At 44.2% G+C, this 19,347-nt stretch overlaps 2 long non-coding RNA genes and 1 pseudogene across 2 annotated transcripts; 1 reads left to right on the top strand and 2 right to left on the bottom strand.

Annotated features, from left to right (window-relative positions):
* Positions 1–493: 493 nt before the first annotated feature.
* Positions 494–1,225, bottom strand: LOC139472828 (uncharacterized; annotated as a pseudogene).
* Positions 1,226–12,589: 11,364 nt separating this feature from the next.
* Positions 12,590–14,600, bottom strand: LOC139472830 (uncharacterized). The gene is made up of 3 exons (XR_011653899.1): positions 14,399–14,600; positions 13,871–13,961; positions 12,590–13,186 (listed from the first exon to the last, which is right to left on the bottom strand). It is a non-coding gene; the product is annotated as an uncharacterized lncRNA (long non-coding RNA).
* A 175-nt stretch (positions 14,601–14,775) lies between these two features.
* LOC139472831 (uncharacterized) lies at positions 14,776–19,081 on the top strand. The gene is made up of 3 exons (XR_011653900.1): positions 14,776–14,905; positions 15,203–15,286; positions 18,731–19,081. It is a non-coding gene; the product is annotated as an uncharacterized lncRNA (long non-coding RNA).
* Positions 19,082–19,347: the final 266 nt, after the last annotated feature.

Here is a 19,347-nt window from a genome sequence, read left to right as displayed (position 1 = left end):
GCATGGCCTTTCTCTTTGATCTATTTTTATTTTAATTTTACACTTGGGTGTGCACTGACATGACAGATGCACAGACAGACAGACAGACAGACAGACAGACGGACAGACAACGTAAACGACATCTCAACTCAACCTCTACCCTCGGTTCGGCACTCTATTGGAGTTGAGATCAATCAAGACACAAAGAGTCAGTTCAATCAATCACTGTTTAATCATGAAAAAAACAATCACAACCAGATACAATGGAAATACGAAAAGTCAATGGAGGAGGGAGTGCTTTGCATGTCCCTACAACAACCACAACAACAACAATAACGCGACAACGTTTTCCTCTTCCATCTTCAAGCCCATAAGAGGTGATCCTCCCTCAAACATGTGAGAGGTCCATCCGTTCAACACGTACAGTCTATGGCCTCCCTGAAACAGACATGACACATCACTTGATCACGGTTGCAGTTTACGTGTTGACAAGTTCTTCAAGTGAAGAGGAGGATCACCATAAGATGTGATCCTCAGCAGATGTGATAGGCATGTCATCATGTGTCATTATGCTGTCATAGGTCAACATACTACAAGTACAGTCTATGAGCTCCAGACCACAGACATGACACATCACTTGCCCGCTGTTGCAACTGATGTATCTTAGCATGTTGTTGTGTCGGCAAACACGACATCCGCATTTGTAGGGGAGTGAGTTGAGCTTCTCCATAAGGATCCAGGTCAACGTTGTCATCAACATCATCATCATCATCGTCGCAAACCAGGGGCGTACCTAAGGAGTAGACATGAACATCTTCCGGGGATGCTGGTGACCAAGAAGCCTCAAGCAGGGGGAGCGTGTCCAGATCCATGGAAGGGAGAGTGGCCAGCTTGAGCGCTTCATGATCATCACGGTCACCCGTCGCCATCGTCACAGGGGCATTTGGTGAATAGGTGGGCTCCCGAGGGGTTTGTTCCCACCACTGTTCTAGCACAGACTGGGCTGAACTGACATCAGGGGTCCTGTCAATCATAGGACAGAGTCCATTTATCATAGGAATAGGTAGAGTCATCATCAACATCGACATCAACATCAACATCACATCAAGAATGACTGAGACAAAGAAGAGCAGGGTACTTACAGCTGTTCTTGAGGAGAGATCTTCAGAGATAATTTCTTCCGTGATCGTCTTTTTGCAGGCGTTGCAGGTTTCAAAAAGGATGTCCCCATCGTTTCGATGTCTGTGGTCGCTGCAGCCATTGTTGCTGTTGCTGCTGTGGTGGTGGTGGTGGGAACTGGCGCTGTGGTGGTGGTGGTGGTGGTGGGTGTTGCTGCTGCTGTGGGGATCACAACGACTGTGGGTTTGCTTGTCTTTTTCTTCTGGATCTTCTTTATCGTCTTCTTCGATGTACCTTTCTCGGGTTTAGTCAGCTTCTTCATCTTTGAACGTATCTGTTCGCACATCAGGTTGTCGCCCTTCGCACGTAACTTGGCGTACGCGTCGTCGGTCTTCATCTTTAAACACAGCAAGTCGTACACTTCACCCCACAGTTCAGCAGTCATGTCACCGTTCCCATCTCCACTGCTTCCTTGGCCACTCATGTCGCTTCGTGTCTTGTCATTCAACCGTTTCGACATGATGTTGTCCGGATGTTCTGTTCGTTGTTGTTGTTGTTGTTGTTTCTTTCCAAGTCTTCACGGAGGTGTGTCAACACTTGATGGTACTCTCTCCAAACACGTGTTTCTTCCAGATAAAACGCCAACAACCAACACAACGTGAGGAACATCAATCAGAGGGGCGATGTTGTTGCTTGGTCCGTTCAGTGAAAAGTGATGACCGGAGAGCATCGGTCGTATTAAAAGCCACGGAGGTCCTGCTTTCTGATTGGCCCGTTCCGGTGTCTGGTCTGAGTCTCCATTTTTCCAAACTGGACCGACCCTTGTGTTTCTTTTCCATAGGGTTAGGCTTGTAGCGTGAGAGAGAAAGCACAACCTCGGTTCGACCAATCAGAGCCCACCATGGCTCGAGCACGGCCTCTGATTGGTCGACAACCCAGGCTTCGGAAAATTATAGAAAGTCGTCTCTGTACCCAAAGGGGAGCGTGTCTACAGGTCTTTTCGGGTGGGGCGGGTCACGAGTGCGTTTTCGTGCCGAGGTCCTTTTCGAATGATCTGATGAGGGTAATCCAAACTGATTTTCTCCTCCTCCTCTTTCCCAGACCGTTGTCCAAGTATCAGTCCTTTCATGGTGTCAAAGTTGAGATGGCGTTAGTTTCGGTAATTCAAAGTGAACCCTCGCACTTTGAAGGTCGTGCGCATTCCATCGGGTCTGGGGTTCATTAACTCATAGCCATAGTTTTTGGGACCTCCTGACACAAACGTCTTGATGGTGTTTCCGTCCAGTTCATCCGTAAACTCACCCAACGAATGACCCAGCTCTGGATTCGCGTCGTGGGGTCGATGAATGTAAATGACGCTGTCCGTGTCAAAGTACAAGACCCTGCGGCCCACCAGGGCAAGGGTCTCGTACAGCTTGAGACGTGCTTGGGCGGTGACCCAAGCAGCGATGGCGACATTGAAATGAGAATGAGGGGTTTGGAATTCGTTCTGCTGGGTATAGGTCACTTCTACCATGTGTTCGTTGACAACGATCACATCCTCGATGGTATTGCGGTCATCCCTCCACAAGGCAAAGTACTGTACAGGATCATTTATAGAGACGTTCTGACTGTAGTCTACCCGTTGCCCAAACTTGCCCCAGTGCGAATTCAGTTGCATCTTGGCAATCGTGCGACGTCCTGGATTTTTTTCGATGCGGTCCTTGTCCAACCGAATGCCTTCTTTGTCGTAGATCTCCTGGATGTAAGTGTCGTGATCCGTACATCCTTCGGGGTATCCGCTGGCTTCGAGCTTCTCCTTGAAATGCCGATCGATGTAAGTGTCAAAGAGTCCCACTTGCTGGGTGCCGGGGTCATGCTGTGCAAAGGTGTCAAAATGCCAAACGTCGTAGATCTGAAGCACCCGGTAGTCATACTTCTTCACGGCTTCCTGGAGTTCTACGGTGGCGTACGTCCCCACCCATGACCTCTCTTCGTCCGTGTGCTCGCAGGGGGAGTCTGACCGGGTATCGGCACACGTACGGCACAAAGGACAGAGCAGTTTGCCACCCGATCTGTAAGGCAGTAGCGGATGGTAGAGTCGTTTCGGGGGTAGGACACGGCATTGGATCAGACCTTTCAGTTCAAACAACGTGTCCACAGGGGGTTGATGGAGAAGGGTCGGGTGTCCCGTGGGAAACGCTCTGGTCTTACAAATGTAGGGATAAAGGGAACAAATATCGATGTACTTGATGGTTTCACTTTCTTGGACTTCATAGCATAATCGCGTGGCATTGGTGCGTCCTCCATAGAAGGCGTCGCGAGGGTTGAGCGGCCCAGGGACGTGACTACAATGGGGTCCCTGCAAGAAAGCACGTAGAGCGGAGTCCTCCCGTTGCATTTTCGTAAACTCATGCTCCCACAGGGTGACGATCCGTTTCACCTCAGGGTGTTGACTCAAGAGACTCAAGCGGTAGTGGGTGTCGGTGTAACGGGCTCCCAACGACGTGCCCAGGACGGGATGCGGTTTTCCATGTTGGGTCTTGTGACAGGTCTTGCACCCATGCCAGAAACAGCCCAGGAATTCGTAGATGGTGCCTGTCGCTGGATCGTACCCATCCACGCTGTACCGATGTTGGCCCACTCCACAGGTGAACTCTCTCTGCCATTCCTGGCGTGCTGGAGGTGCAGATGGGGGTCCCTTTCCATCAGATAGTGGAGCCAGTGCATACAGGCCTGGGAATAGTTTCTCTTGGGTTGGTAGCCTTGAGGTGGAAGAATGGCGATGTTATTGGGTTTCAGGTCGTGTTTTCGGAAGGATTTCATGTTGAACGCAGCAGCTGTCATCGCTTCCACAAAGGGATCCATGCCCACCGAGTGGATGGCGTTCTGTCGGAAGTCGGCGCATCCCCGTCTCAAAATGTCCACATCGCTCTGGCAGTAAGCTAAAAGTTCTTCTTGTAAGTCGAACAAGGCTCCTTCTTGCACTTTTTGGGTATGCCACTGGAGGAAGGCTGTGCGTTCCGCGGGAGACATGCCATCGGGATCGTACGTGACGGCTGGTGGATAGGGACCTCTGTAGGTCTGATTGACTCTCGTATTGAAAAAGTGTGGAAAGTACCCTTTCTTCATTTCTTTCAGCCCAAAGCTCTTGGGAAAGGCTTTCAGGGGCTAAGGGATGAAATTTAAGCTGTCTTCGAAACACAGCCGTCCCAGGGTCATCTGCAAAATTTGTTGGCCATGTCGAATCTTGGTGGGGAGTGTCACCAGGAGGGGGGACAGACCCTTCAGGATCAAGTGTAAATCATAGGATCGTGCATTGTGGGCCATCACATAAATGCGATCCTCCTTCGGGACTGTATGGCAGGAGGTGTTCTTGTTCTTTGGCTTCTTTGTTTTCTCCACTTCCATGACCTCTTCCACCTCCTCTACCTCTTCCGTCTCCTCTGCCTCCTGCTGGGGTGATGCATGCCGTTGACGTTTGGTAGCGTACTTTCTTGAGGGGGTGCCATCCCGTTTTCTTTTTTTCCCCAGGTGGGCTGTTGTCCCCTTGCGTGTGATGCTGCCCTCCTCTTCCTCCGGGTTGGGCTTCTTCTTGGGTATTTCAGACAACGTGGTCAACCACACACACACATCATGTCGCGTGGTAGGCCCTCGAAACACGATCTCACGGCTGGGACCATACCCTTCTTCTCTCCATGGACAGTGTTCGCACAAGTTCTTGCTCACTTCACTGATGCATCGTCCACATCCTAGTTGCACCACGCACAAATTTGGAATGTGTTCCCCCGTGTCTTGCATGCATTCAAAATCGTAGAATGCGTATTGGACGTCGTCTTGTACGTGATGTTGTTCCTCTTCCCCCTCCTTCTCCGCTTCCTCTCCCCCCTCCCCCTCCCCCTCCTCCTCCTCCTCCTCCTCGTTTTCTTCACGGAGAGGCGTCATGTAACAGCGATGGTCTGGGGTCATGGGTTCTCGGCACACCAAGCAGGGATGTTCTTCGTCGAAGCACTCGTGGTGAACCATGAGGGTCTCCAAGACGCGGACCAGCTGAAAACAGTTCGGGCACCTGTGAATCGATTGACAGGCGCTGGGTTTTCCCTCTGACGGTGACTGGAGATGTCGGGTGTAACACGTTGGATTGGGGAACCAACCTTGACATGTCAAGCAAGGAATCCCGTGCTCTTCCTGGGGTCCGCAATAACTAGAGTAGAAGCAGCGGTAACAGCGGTATTCCTTGGTGCAGGGATGTTTTTCGGGATGGTCGTAACGTTTGTCGCAGCGTTCGCAGTAATGGACAGAACCATAAAAAGCGGACATGGAAGTGATGACATCGTAGTGCTGATCATGATGGTATAGATGCAGCACCCTGGCGTTGGGTGGAGCCTCATCACACTTGTACAACAGTCTCTGACCCACCTCTTGACTGTAGACTTTCAGTTGATAATGCAGGAGGGTCAAGGCCCGTCCCATGCGTGCAAGGTCGTCCAGCCCCCGACAGGGACCTTCAGGCAGGCCAAGGCGTCGAAACAAGGCCCGTGCCCGTATGCCTTGAACGTCGTCGCGATTCGTTCTCGTCAGTCTCATTCGCTGGGCGGTCCATGCTGGGGTCAGAGAGTGAGGCTTCTGGGCATAATGCTGTGCCACCACCAGGGCCCGTGCCAAACAGGATTGATCTTCGTTCTTGATCCGTACGATGCACTTTTTGCGTGTTAAAAAAGCTTCGAGTCCAATCATGTTTTTCAGCCGGGGAGCACCACTGCCCGATCCTAGCCTGTCGGGATCTGCGACGTGTACTAAAGTCACATCCATGGTGTCATCGATGTTCAGGTCTTTGTTGGACTGTTGGACTTTTTCCACGGCCTGTAAAATATTAACCCCATGGAGATCTTCAAAACGTCGAAAGGGAATCCGTATGGGAGTGTTCAAAGCGGGATGATCGATACCTAGACCAATACGATCTCCCTTCTGACCTGACATCTGTTCATAAAAGTCATCGATCACCCTGTCAAATAAAGCTGGCAGTTCCATGGGGACGCGTTCCGGTGGTACGGTGTCCAAGTAGTCTGGGTTGAAAGTCAAACGACAGGTATGATAAGCAGTTCTTAACCGTCTGTAGCGGGTGGTATCTTTCCTCTCCAAACGATAGGGCGTACTTTGGTTGCTCGTCATGATAGCGATGTGTGTCTGATGAACGCCTGTACTCTAAGAGGGTCTGAACGTCTGATGGATGGACAACCCTTCCCCAAAACAGGATCGAAATCGGACCAATCCGAAGCCTGGATTGTCGACCAATCAGAAGACAGCATCGACCAATCAGAAGACAGCACCCGACCCGAGTAAAAATCCATTTCCTATGGAAAAGAAACACAAGGGTCGGGTCGTTTTGGAAAACCGAGGTGCAGGCCAGGCACCGGAACGAACCAATCGGTGCGTTGCGTTTTGGACCAACCAGGAAGCAGCCAATTTCGATCCGGTTCTTCCCCCATAAAACAAGAGTGGATTCGAGTGGCCCATTGTCACTTGTAAAATTGATGTGATAAAATCAAGAATGGCTGAAACAAAGAAGAGTGGTACGACGACGCGTGGCGAAGATGTGGGGATGGATAGTACAGATACTCGTGGATGTTGGAGTAAGAGTCATGCCGAGGAGGCGGTGTCACTGCTCAGTCAAACGCCATCACACTATTATCTACGCTTTGAAAGAAGGCTTGCTTCGTTTGAGACGTGGCCCACGCAAATGTATCAGACTGCTGAAGAGATGGCTCATGCGGGCTTTGTCTACACTCAGGGTGCCGATGGTGTGTGCTGTTTCCAATGTGGTGTGCGGATGAGACAATGGGCACCCCACGACAATCCTTGGGCGGCACATCACAAGTGGTCCCCAGACTGCGATTACCTCAAGCTAACCAGGCTGGTGAAACACCAGAAGCAACTACTACACTATCTCTGCGAAGAGAAACAGAGGTACACGAATGACGTAGCAGAGCCGGCTGCCTAGGAGGACGTTTCCCGTGTCCTGCGTTCCCGTTCAAGTTCCCGTTCAAGTTCCTGTTAATACGGCCCTTTTCAGGGCCACCCATCTCACCCAAAAGACAACTTTCCACCTTTGCTTTACCAACCCAAACAACAATCCAAAACAAAGAACCCACATGACATTCCGATTGACATTCCGATTGGCATGGGAGTGACACACACGTACATCACTTAGGCATTCCCACGTTCATGTCTACCTATGAAGGTCCACCTTCCTTTAGCATTCAGACGACCGTCTACCTCAAAAAAATACCAAGGCTACCCAAGAAGAAAAAAAACCGGATCGAAATCGGACCAATCCGAAGCCTGGGTTATTGACCAATCAGAAGCCGCGCTCGGGCCATGGCGGGCTCTGATTGGCCGAACCGGGGTTGTGCTTTCTCTCCCATGGTAAAATCCATTTCCTATGGAAAAGAAACACAGGGGTCGGTCCGCTTTGGAAAACCGAGGTGCTGGCCAGGCACCGGAACGAACCAATCGGGGCTGCGGCCTGGGGAACCAACCAAGAAGCAGGGTGTCAGTACCTCTCCTATAAAACAACAGTGGATTCGAATGGATCAGTGTCACTTGTAAAATTGATTCGAAAAATCAAGAATGGGTGAAAACTGGGATCTGGAGCTAGCCTCAGTGGTGCACCCTTTGCCACTGTGCAAAGGGTGTCGCTCGGAGTTGGAGAAGAAAGAAGCAGTACCGCCATTGCCATTGCCTCCACCATGGCAATGCGGTACATGCCAAGGGGGCCTGCCTGTGTACGCCCTTGGCACAAGGGCACGGGATGGAACATTTCAATCTGTGTACTGTAAGACCATCCTCAAGGACACCTACGTGCGGCGGTTAACGCACACCGGTAGGTGTCCTGTCAGGAGACAGATGAATGTCCACCCGTGCCTTTGCACCATGGTGTGTACATGCATGTAAACATCAAAACGGCCCTTTTCAGGGCCACCCATCTCTCCCGAAAGACAACTTTCCTCCTTTGCTTTGACGACCCTCCAACCCACACCATGAACCCGTCTCCTCCTCCTTTCCTCCCTCCCTCCCTCCCTCCCTCCCTTCACCACCACCACCACCACCACCCTCCCTCCCTCCCTTCACCACCGCCACCCCGTCTATGTTTAGAACAACAACAACAACAACAAACGATGTTTGACGCGCTTCTTTCCATGTCGATCCCGTTCACCTTTTACGGGCGCTTCTCCGGGTTTCCCCCCTCCCCTCCTTCTCCCCGGAAACGGAGGCAACGCCCTCTTGGAGGCGTGCGCCACCGGACACGGAAGTGACGCCCTCTTGGAGGCGCACGCCACCGGAAACGGAAGCGCCGCCATCTTTGAGGCACGCGCAGGTACCCATCATGCACTGCGCAGGTCACGTGACCGGAAACGGATGTGCCGCCATCTTGGTTCTATAATCCTGAGTGGTTCCAGAATCCTGAGGTGGTTCCAGAATCCTGAGGTGGTTCTGCACAGATGTACTTTACTACTATGAATAACCCACTCCAACACAGCATACGGACCCCGAGCCGACCAGTCGTTGTTTAAGCACCTTAATGCCAAGCGCCAGACAGGGTAACAACAAGTACCATCTTTAAATGTCTTTTGGTATTACGCGGCCGGGGATCGACCCCCGACCTTCCGCTCTCCGGGCGGACGCTCCACCTCTAGACCACGGAGGCGGTCCTAAAGTGATACAAAGATACACGTTCAGCCAGGTAAAATACCCTCGAATGTACAGGATAATAGCTTACTTTGTCTTTAAAAAATAATCTTTTTTTCTATGGTGCAGTTTGTGTTTCATTTTTGATACTTACTGTGTAAATTATATAAATATTAAGTCTGGCAATTGTTAGAATACATTACCAAAATCACGTGATATTTTGCATTGACATTCCAAATTAAACTTTTTGTTAGCTGCAACACACTCAGACGAACATATTTATTACTGATAATTATATCAAAATGAAGCAGTCAGGTGTGTTATGTTATGAGTTGAACACAAAGGTTAACCCAGAAATCACAACATACAGGCAAAGTTGAGAACCATTTAACAAACACAGTATATTGAAACATCCCAGTTTAGTTTTAATGTGATAAAAAGCAATGTAATGGGTCAAATACGTGAAAGCAGCAGAATATAAGGGGCATGATGTGTGTGCAGTCACAAATATCACAGGTTAATGGCTGGCTTCTTTCTTTGCACGCACGGGTGGCGCAGTCGTCTAAGGTGCGGCGATTCGCTGTGCAGAGTTGCATCCCTTGGGCACGCCAGAAACCTATGATTCTGGGTTGGAATCCCGGTTCACCCCGATTAAGTTTCTCGGTTGGTCAGCACCATACCCGTGCTCGTGGTTTTCACCGAAGTAGTAAACGTCTGAGACCTGCAACACTTCGGGCTTTCCTCCCACATTAAACTGACACGCTGTGATATAACTGGAATGCTGTTAAAAGCGGCGTTAAAACCCAACTCACTGACACTCACTCTTTTTCCAGGGACTGATGTTGGTATGGAGAATTGTTGTCAGGACATACAGTTGTTTGCATTTTTTATGGGAAGATGTTCAATCTGAAAGGGCAGATTTCATGTCAGATTTTTCAAAAGAGATCTTGCGTTCATTTATTCTGGTGGCTATGGGTCGTGAAGCGTATCCAATGTATTGCACAGCTGCATGAAATCTCATATACACATGCAGCAACTTACACACACCCGCATCGCTTTCAAATATCCCAATCACCTGGTCGGGAAAACCCATTCGAAAAAAAACAGGATCCCAGCCTCATCACACATCCTCGTCAGCATCCCACGCCATGCTACAGCGGAGGAGGCGTCTGCCGTTGTTCATAATATCTGTCACTGGATTGTCTGGTCCAAACTAGTCTGGACTAGTCGGCTATAGTTGCATGTGGCGTTAAACAATAAACAACTTAGGCTTTCCAGACTTTGTGCTTTCAAACGTGGTTCGAATCTTCCGTTTGCCAAGAGTAGGTTTCCAGATTTGTCAGCACCATGTCGATGCTCTTGTAGAATCCAAAAGTAGTAAACGTCACAGGCTTCCATCACTTCTATTACCACATGACGATGACGATGAAGTTCGCCCATAGCAGTGTTAGAGTGAGTGAGTGAGTGTGTATGATTTTACGCCGCTTTTAGCAATATTCCAGCAATATCACGGCGGGGGACACCTGAAATGGGCTTCACACATTGTACCCATGTCGGGAATCGAACCCGGGTCTTCGGCGTGACGAGCGAACGCTTTAACCACTAGGCTACCCGACCGCCCAAGCAGCGTTAGACCAAACCCACTCACTCAATGGTAGATGCCTGCAACCCAAGAACCAGTGACACCACTGTGTAAAACTTACCTAGGTCTAGGTGTAAGTTGTCGCTCACCGAATGTTTGGGGGAACAGATCATGGAGATGCACCATAAGCCTCATGTTCCGACCCGTGAAGATGCGGGTCTTCAGCAAACAATGCTTGTCCTTAGAGGCTACCGCTTTCTTCTGCTGCATGGAGATACTGGAGTGAGTGAGTGAGTTAAATTTTAAGTCACATCGGCAATATTTCAGCCATATCGTGACTATCAATAGTTAAACATAATACATATATTGAAACTTGTATAAAAACCTGTCAACGAAGGACAGTAAAATTACTAGATACATCACAGAAAAAGATATAAAACTAGTATGGAATTATAAAAGAGTGAGTGAGTGAGTGAGTTAAATTTTAAGTCACACACAGCAAAAAAAATGCAGTTTCCGGTATCCGGATACCTGCCGGATACCACCGGACACTTACCCAAAACGCGTCCGGGTATCCGGTGGCAGATACCAGGCCGGATACCAGATCCGTGGTATCCGGCATGGACACCTCACCTGAAAGTATGCCACCTGGAATCCGGGTATCTGGGACCGGATACCTCACCGGATACCTCAATCTGGGTGTCCAAGGATCCGGCACCGTATACCAAGGATCCGGCACCGGATACCTCATTCTGAGTTTCCAAAAACATGTCACAATTTGGGGGTGCATTTTGTTCAATTAAGTGTGAAACACCTAAATATATATTGGAAACTAACCATGAAAATTGAACATTGCTGAAGGAATCCGGCAGGTATCCGGCAGGTATCCGGATGCAATTTTTCGAGATGTCTTAATCCTGGTAAATGATGTTAGCCTGGGCATATCAGATAGCTGTAGTAACATTCTGTGTCATTTTAGTTGTAAATATCCCCTTAAAGTTGAGATCTATGGGCATGTACTTTTGGAGAAGACAATTTTTTCAATCTTTTTAGATGTTAAGCTGTTTAATGAACAAACATCAGTTCTAATACATGTATGATGATATCCTTAAATTTCATGTTCAGACTTCCAGATTGTTCTGTGTGAAAGTATAAACTCATCGACTGTGTGCTCACTTGGGCCTTTGGTCCTAGTGAGATGATAATATGATTATTTGTAAAGGTACAAGTACTTGTTACGAGCATACCAGCTTCATTTAAGTTTTGAAACACAATATGCCTCACTCTGAGGGTGACATGTACCAGATTTCATCACACTACAGAGAGCTGTTCCTCAGTTACTGTGAACATTTTTACTGAAAGACATTGAAAGCTAATTTGACCTTCAATATCAGTTGCGACTATTTCAAAAACAATTGTAAATTGCTTCATTCAGTATAACATTGACAAACATATGACAATGATATACAACTATATGTATAAGAGTTATTTAGACTTCTGCAGGAAAATGCACATTAGAGAACAAGAGTCATCAGAAAGATGACATAACCCCCCGGCAGCTGTCTGTAAAGTAACCACTGGTAAATGTGCAATTCTGTATGTAATGAGTCAACAGTTTAAAGTTCTTTAAGAAGCATACATTGTTTATCCACAAAAGATCCACCATGGTCGCATCCATATGAATGCCAAGTTTCGATCAAATACATTGAATGGTTTTCGAATTCTGCCCCAGAAACGAACCTCATCCCCAATTGAATCTATGTCCAACTTCATTCCATAAAAATTTAAAAAAATAAAAATTAGAAAAATCCCAAAATATCAAAAGGCAACACTTCAGTATGTGCCTGATAGCTTTGCCAAGTTTCGATCAAATACACTGAATGGTTTGGGAATCCTTCCCCTGGAAAAGGAAATGATTACGGATGGACGGACGGACAGACAGACTGGCTGATCGCTATATCACCCCGTATTATATGCCGGGGGGGGGGGATAAAAAGTAAGTGTATGACCTGTTGCCAACTTCTATCCCTGCCCTAAGGAAGAGTTTGGCCATTAACAATTTTTTTGTCTGGCTATGACATTGACCTTTGACATAGCAGATCAATGTGTTATTCCAAAGATGTCCAAGCAATGCATGGTTTCATCCGATAACTATGGCTATCAAACTGAGGCAAAATATTGGAAAATCCCCATTTACACACCTGGCTAAAGAAACATAAACAACAAACAAATTATCAATTTCTTTTATTTATATGCCCATATCACACACTGAACATGTTCACATGATGGTTCCTTATGCAGTATGCAATTTCCTCCTATTCTTCAATACTCATAACAGAGTGGGATAACTGTTCGCTTGAAAGCATAAGCAGACCATGCTCACCAGTTCAGAGTTACTTGCCCTCAAATATCCTTTCCCTTCTATATTGCCATGGAAAAACAGGAACCAGGATGAGGGGAGGCCCAGATCGGCTCTATCCCTGTTGCATTGTGTAAGTAGAATTGTTAACATTCTATTTGGTGTTTGGGTCCACATTTATAGACAAGTAGTCGCAAACATCATTCCTTTCAAGTGATTACCACATGGCCAAAGACAATAATTTCTTCAACGTCCTTGAAGGGTCCCACTCCGACATGGCATTGGTTGGTCTTCTCACATTAGCCAGACCAGCCTTTGTGAGTGTGTCCCAGTGTCAATTGGGATATAACTTCTTGGTAGGCCCCCATTGAAATAACAGGATTCTCCTCATCACTGTCTGCCTATCACTTCTGATATCTGGAAGGGTCCTTCCAGACTGTCAACCAGTCATCCGGGTATCTCAAGCTGGACTTCAGTTTCTGCAAAATTATGTATAAAGATTGTAGCAATAGAAAAGAATTGTTGCAACATGTACTTACAGATAAAAGGCAGTAAATTCACTTAATTTATCATCTTTGAGTTTTGTTATATACCAAACATTTGAGATATATATTGTTCCATGCTGATGAGTTGAAACAATCATTAACTGACATCTCTTAAAAATGCTTGCCATACAAGCCAAAGTAATAGATGAGGTAGCAAGTGGGCTCATTGATCGCTCGTAATCGTACCCAATAACGTGGGATGTTGTCCATAACAGTCATCATCGGTGCGTCTGGATCGAGCTCATAACATTAATCACTGGTTTGCCTAGTTGAGATTTGAGATTTGATTATTTATAATCCTTGTCATTTAGCTGAACTATTGTTGGATGTGGTGTTAAATGAGTGAAATGGGAAGAAAGCCCGAAGTGATGCAGGTCTTACATGTTTACCACTTTGATGAAACCCACAAGCAAGTGTATGATGCTACCCTCGATTCAAACCCACGACCATTGGTTTCTGTCAAGCCCAAGAGATGCAACTATGCACAGCAAGTTGTGGTGCCTTTGATAATTAGGCCATCCATGCCAACAGGTGATAAAGAACAAGCAAACTGAAGAAATATTTGCAGAATAGCTTCTTGAACATAATGAACCAAACAGAATAATTTCAAATATTTACCACTCACTGCTACTCTTCTCTTGTTCCTCATTGCTTCCCTTTTTCCATTGATGCTGTGCAGATGACTGACTCATTCATTCATCCAGACATTCTGCAAAAATAAGTAGCATTCACATTACAGAAATATATTATTTAGTTATGAAGCTTATACAAAACAAGGACATAACAGTGTAATTATAAAAATATGTTAAGCGTAAAAAAAGTAACGTCTTTGGTGGCCATTATTGTAAATTATAGTCTGTATTAGCATCCCACAAAAGTTTAGAGTTAATAATCGTTCCTAGATCTTTGTACATTTCTTCATTATCTATAAAAAGCGGATCTAATTTGGATCATCTTGTTTTGACCACAAATCCATTACGCCCCTTATGCAAATCCTTGTCGTCATAACAAACAGTTGACCATAATACTAAAAAAAGGACCCTTGGCGTTTACAGTAAAGTATGTAGAGCAGGAAAATATCTAAATCAATCCGTTCCATAAGATCTCTGCACGGAAATCATAAGGTCACGAAGCCCTGCTACGTACCTGGCATCCGCATTTGCTGCCAATCGCCTTTCCAAATACTGTTGACTTCCGCGTTGTGGAAGGCTCAGAGGAACTTCGGCCGGCATTTCCGTGGTGGAGGTGAATGAGAACAATCTATCGATACACGAGGTAAGCTTATCGTAATCAAGCATCACAGTGTATATCGATACACGAGGTTTGTTTACATCCATGATCTAAAATGGCGCCCTGGACCGCAGGGGAATATGGGTAAATTGGCTTGTTCCGGGTTGACACAAAGCTGGGCCCCCGTCTCTAATATCACAATATTGTTTGGCGCAAGTTGACGACGCGCATAGGGAGCCGGGAACTAGTTTAACACGACATAAGCTGGTTCCCGGCTCTCTATGCGCGTCGTCAACTTGCGCCAAGTTATATTAGAGACGAGGCCCAGCTTATACACTGAACACGATCGGTCATTTCGTCAAAATTGGCCAAATATTGAGATTGCAGCTGAGGTAATGCTGGCAGCTGAAGTGACACATTAAGGTAAGGAATATGTGAATATTACAATGATCTCGTATTAAAGTAATTTACCACATGTAAGCCTGTCACATGTGACACATTAACTTTCATAGCCAACATGTAAGTAAATGTATCAGGATATAATTATATTTTTATATAACAAGTAGCCTGTCTATCATATGTTAGTATATGCTTATGTATATAATGAAGAAATATGTTTACTTTAACTGGATAATTTGTATGCTAATGTGACTCACTGTCTTATTTCATATACTCCCTTTACTCTGTGAGATGATTAATAGCCTCAACATATTTTTCCAGATGTGAAGAATCAAGAACAGCTTTAAAGACAGGGAAGTTTTGCATCAGAGATCATCGTGAAGTGGAAGATAAGACATTTTAAGGGTATGAACATTTTCACTGGAACTAGCTGAACAATAACCATGATGACAACTTTATCATGGGGGAATTTTGGGTGGTGGGGTAGCCTAGTGGTTGAAGCGTTCACTCTTTGTGCTGAAGACCCATGCAGGTTTGATTCCTGCCACATAGCTGCGATATTGCTGAGTGTGGCGTTAAACATCAAACAAAGCTAACAGCCGCATACATACTCACATGGGGATTCCAGGTTGAAGTTAGTCCCCATCAACATGATCAACCTATGCTAGTTGTAAGAGATAACTTAATGGATCCGCTGATCAGGCTCGCTGACTTGGTTGATCCATGTCATTGTATCCCAATTGTGTGGATGGATGCTCATGATGTCAATCACTGGATAGTCTGGTCCAGACTTGATTATTTACAGACCGCCGTTATTTAGCTGGAATATGGCTGAGTGCAGAGTTAAACAACAAACACCAACATGATTCTACAACCTGCTCTTGTGGATACCATTTTGAGGATCCTACAGATAACTTCTTTTCGGGTCTTAACTATTGCAATATGTTCTACTACATGTGTTTTAAACATATATTTTTTTCATTGGCTTATCTAAATGATGCTCAAATACAAAATAATTATTAATAAAATACTAATTCTATAATATTGCAAACTATCAGTTGAGCAATAATGTAATCATCTGATTATAATTAGATAATGAAGGAGAAGTCCATATTGATTAAATCTACCAGATTCTGAGATAAATGCACGTATTGATTGATTTATTTCAATGTTTTCCTGTACATAATTTTCAACAATTCCATATAAAGTTTTCTTATATCCATGCTGTATAATAATACCTATTATTTCTAATAATAGCATAATTTGGACACACAAATAAGTAATGAATGGTATTTTTATAACAGGTGCCACACGTGCGGGATAGGTCATTTCACATGAATCATTTTTATGTGAATTTAAATCACTACAAGCTGATCTGAGTCCTGAAAGGATATGCCTTCGATTCTGTGAAAATGGAAATGCTTAAACATCTCCCAATATTAACCATGCTATTACAGAATCTGTTCACTTGTTTGTGTATGTAAAATATTTTTTCAACGATTACATCCATCTAATGATTGTTTGTATGTCTGATGTGCCAGTAGAGGTATATATGTACAAGCATGTGCATACGCGTATAAAAATTATGTATGTTTGGCTAGGTACCAGTATATGAATTAGTTCTTTTGTGCCACTTGTATATTAGCATCATCATAGTTTCAACAGACAGTTTATGTATATCAAATTTTAAATGTCTTTGTAGGGAGAATTGCATATCAAAACTGTCATTATTTTATTACTTATGAGTAGAACTTTTTAAGTATCTGGCAAGATACATTTCCTTGGTCCACAGAAACATGTTACTAGTAAACTGTAAACTGACTTGTCAGTGTGGTTGGAAACTAACTAAGCCGTCACCACTCAATTAAGTAATTAACAGATAATTGCAAGTGATAATACCCACCTGACACTAATTGCCCTGTTAATCCCTAATCCACCATGAGTTGACATTGAGTTCATCTTGCTAATGAGCTGTTGTGAGTGTAACAAGATGATAAACATCAAAGGTGGGGCAGGCTTTGATCAAGTGTTCTGTAGAAGAGATTATGTCATTTGTTTAATGTTTATTTAGGATTAGCTACATCCCTTGATCCTACCAAGACCATACTTGAGATTATCAGACAGTTTGTCTGGATACAACCTGATGTCTCAACTGTACTTATTGGATTCTGCCTTGTAGCAAACTATGTGTGTGACAAGGACTTTGACCACTCTGTGCAGATGCATAACAATGCACTTGGGGTATGATTCAATTATGTCACACAAGTCAAAGATGGGTTCCACTATATTTAGAAACAGACGATAGATGCAATACTGTGTAGCTTTATAACAATCAAACGAGTATTCAAATAGGAATACACATATATTTACAATGACCCTTGAAAAGTTCCAAAACCAAATAGAACTACTTAAATTATGATTACACTTGACCAATATATTTGGCAGTTTTTCCCGTTATTGTTAATCTTAATTAAAGATAGGATAAATGATAAAAATATGATAATGATTTTACTCATGACTAATCATGGGCGGACACAGCTTTTTTTACGGCTATTTATTGTCTTTGGTGGAAATTTATACAGAAATAAAGATTTATTTTCGAAATAAAAAGGGGTGTGCGCACCACAGCACCCCCCCTCTGTATCCGCCCATGCTATTGCCAGCAGCCGAAATAAGGTCCCCCAAATGTAATATACATAGTTTTTAGTCGATTGTTCAGGTGGTTCTTTTCAGTTGATTTTTTGTATCAGTGTCTATTTTGGCCTACCAATTAATGGTAGATATTAATTATCAATAATAAGTGAGATAATTATTTTCAGTGTGGCTCCCATTGCAACTGAAGCAAGGAACGATTCAAATTAAGCCTGATTCAGCTGCTACATTTATATGTACTTGCTTCTCTAATCAGTAATTCAATCAGTTGTATAGTGACTTGATATTTGGTGAAAATATCTGTTGTATGAAATCCTAATGTTACTTACTTTTGTATTTGAGATGATATTTGTATTTGGTAGCCTAGTGGGTAATGCGTTCTCCGAAGCACTGGGTTCTGTTCCCCACATGGGTACTGTGTGAAAAGCCCATTTCTGGTGTCCCCGCAGATATATTGCTGGAATATTGCTAAAAGCTTTGTGGAACTATACTAACTTGCACACTCATTATATAATATTTTGAGATCACTTACATGACTTGTGTGATTGAAAGTTTTGATAATTATGAATACCGTATTCGACAGAATAAGCGCCCAGGGCGCTCTCAAAATTTCGTGCTTTATGCTGGCAGCCTGAAATGTTAATGTACGACAAATATATTTTTCCAGAATGAAATTCCCCATAATTAAGGGTGCATATCACACACGAATGTGTATTATATGCAATAAATAAGTCTTGTATACATTGATCAATTGGAAAGGGTGCTAATTGGGATTGTTAACGAGACAATATATTAGCAAATATTCCTGTGGGCGCTTATTAGAGCGAGGCGCTTATTACATCAAATACGGTAGTTCTGTTTTTATGTATAAGAACCTATTTTATGCAATTTGCATTGCCTTGTTTACCCTTCCTTATGTTTTGATGTAATGCAAACATTTGAGAAAAAATCAGGTGAGCCTGCCTTATGGCACTACAGGAATTGTTTTCAGAAGATCAATTACAATTTTGTATTTTCTGTAAAATTTACTGTTTGCTACGGCTTTTTTACATTGATTAACATGGTTTGGTTAACAGTTGCTTGATAAACTGTCATTACCTTACTCATTGAGAAACCAACTTTTTACCCTTTGTCAATATATGTGTGTTTCTTATATTTTTAATAACAAGATTTTAAAGATGTTATAAATTGTTTCAGGCACCTGGATTTCACAATGACACCAGATCAGACAAGTCATACAAAGGACTCTCAGGGTGATGAATAATCCTCCCCAGAACAACTAGCAGGTTCACCTCAGGAAGTGATGATTCTGAACGACTAATGCCACATCAGTGTGATTCTGTAGGTTGTTTTATTACGACATTAATCAAGTCTAAAGGAATTAATACCACAGCAGTGAGACTATGTTTATGTGGTGTACACTGACGCTGACTATACAAATCTGAATGACTTTTGTGGTTTACTGCACAAACATAATTGACTTTAGATATTCTTCTCCCTTGAAATTCTTCTGAGATTTGACCGATTTGTTTATTTAGAAAATGGCATTGAAGCATCTGTTTTTGAATGTTCTTGCAAACACCTTTGGTTACTGAACCAATGAAATGTCATAAAATCAATAAATATGATTTGTTATCTTAACAGTTTTTTTTGTTTTGCTTCTTTAAAGAAATATGATATTGATCATTCATAACATAGGTGCTAACATATATCAAATATACTAATGCCCTGAATGTTTTCCTACAATTAATACAGCTCACTGAATGAAGTTTTTAGTTCCATGTCAGTAGAAAAATTACATTGATGTTTTTATG

Source organism: Haliotis cracherodii, unplaced genomic scaffold, assembly GCF_022045235.1.
Source record: "Haliotis cracherodii isolate W230 unplaced genomic scaffold, xgHalCrac1.p SCAF_25, whole genome shotgun sequence".
In the NCBI taxonomy this organism is placed as follows: domain Eukaryota; kingdom Metazoa; phylum Mollusca; class Gastropoda; order Lepetellida; family Haliotidae; genus Haliotis; species Haliotis cracherodii.
Note: the sequence above shows the minus strand (reverse complement) of the source record. Positions and strands in the feature narration are given on the sequence as shown.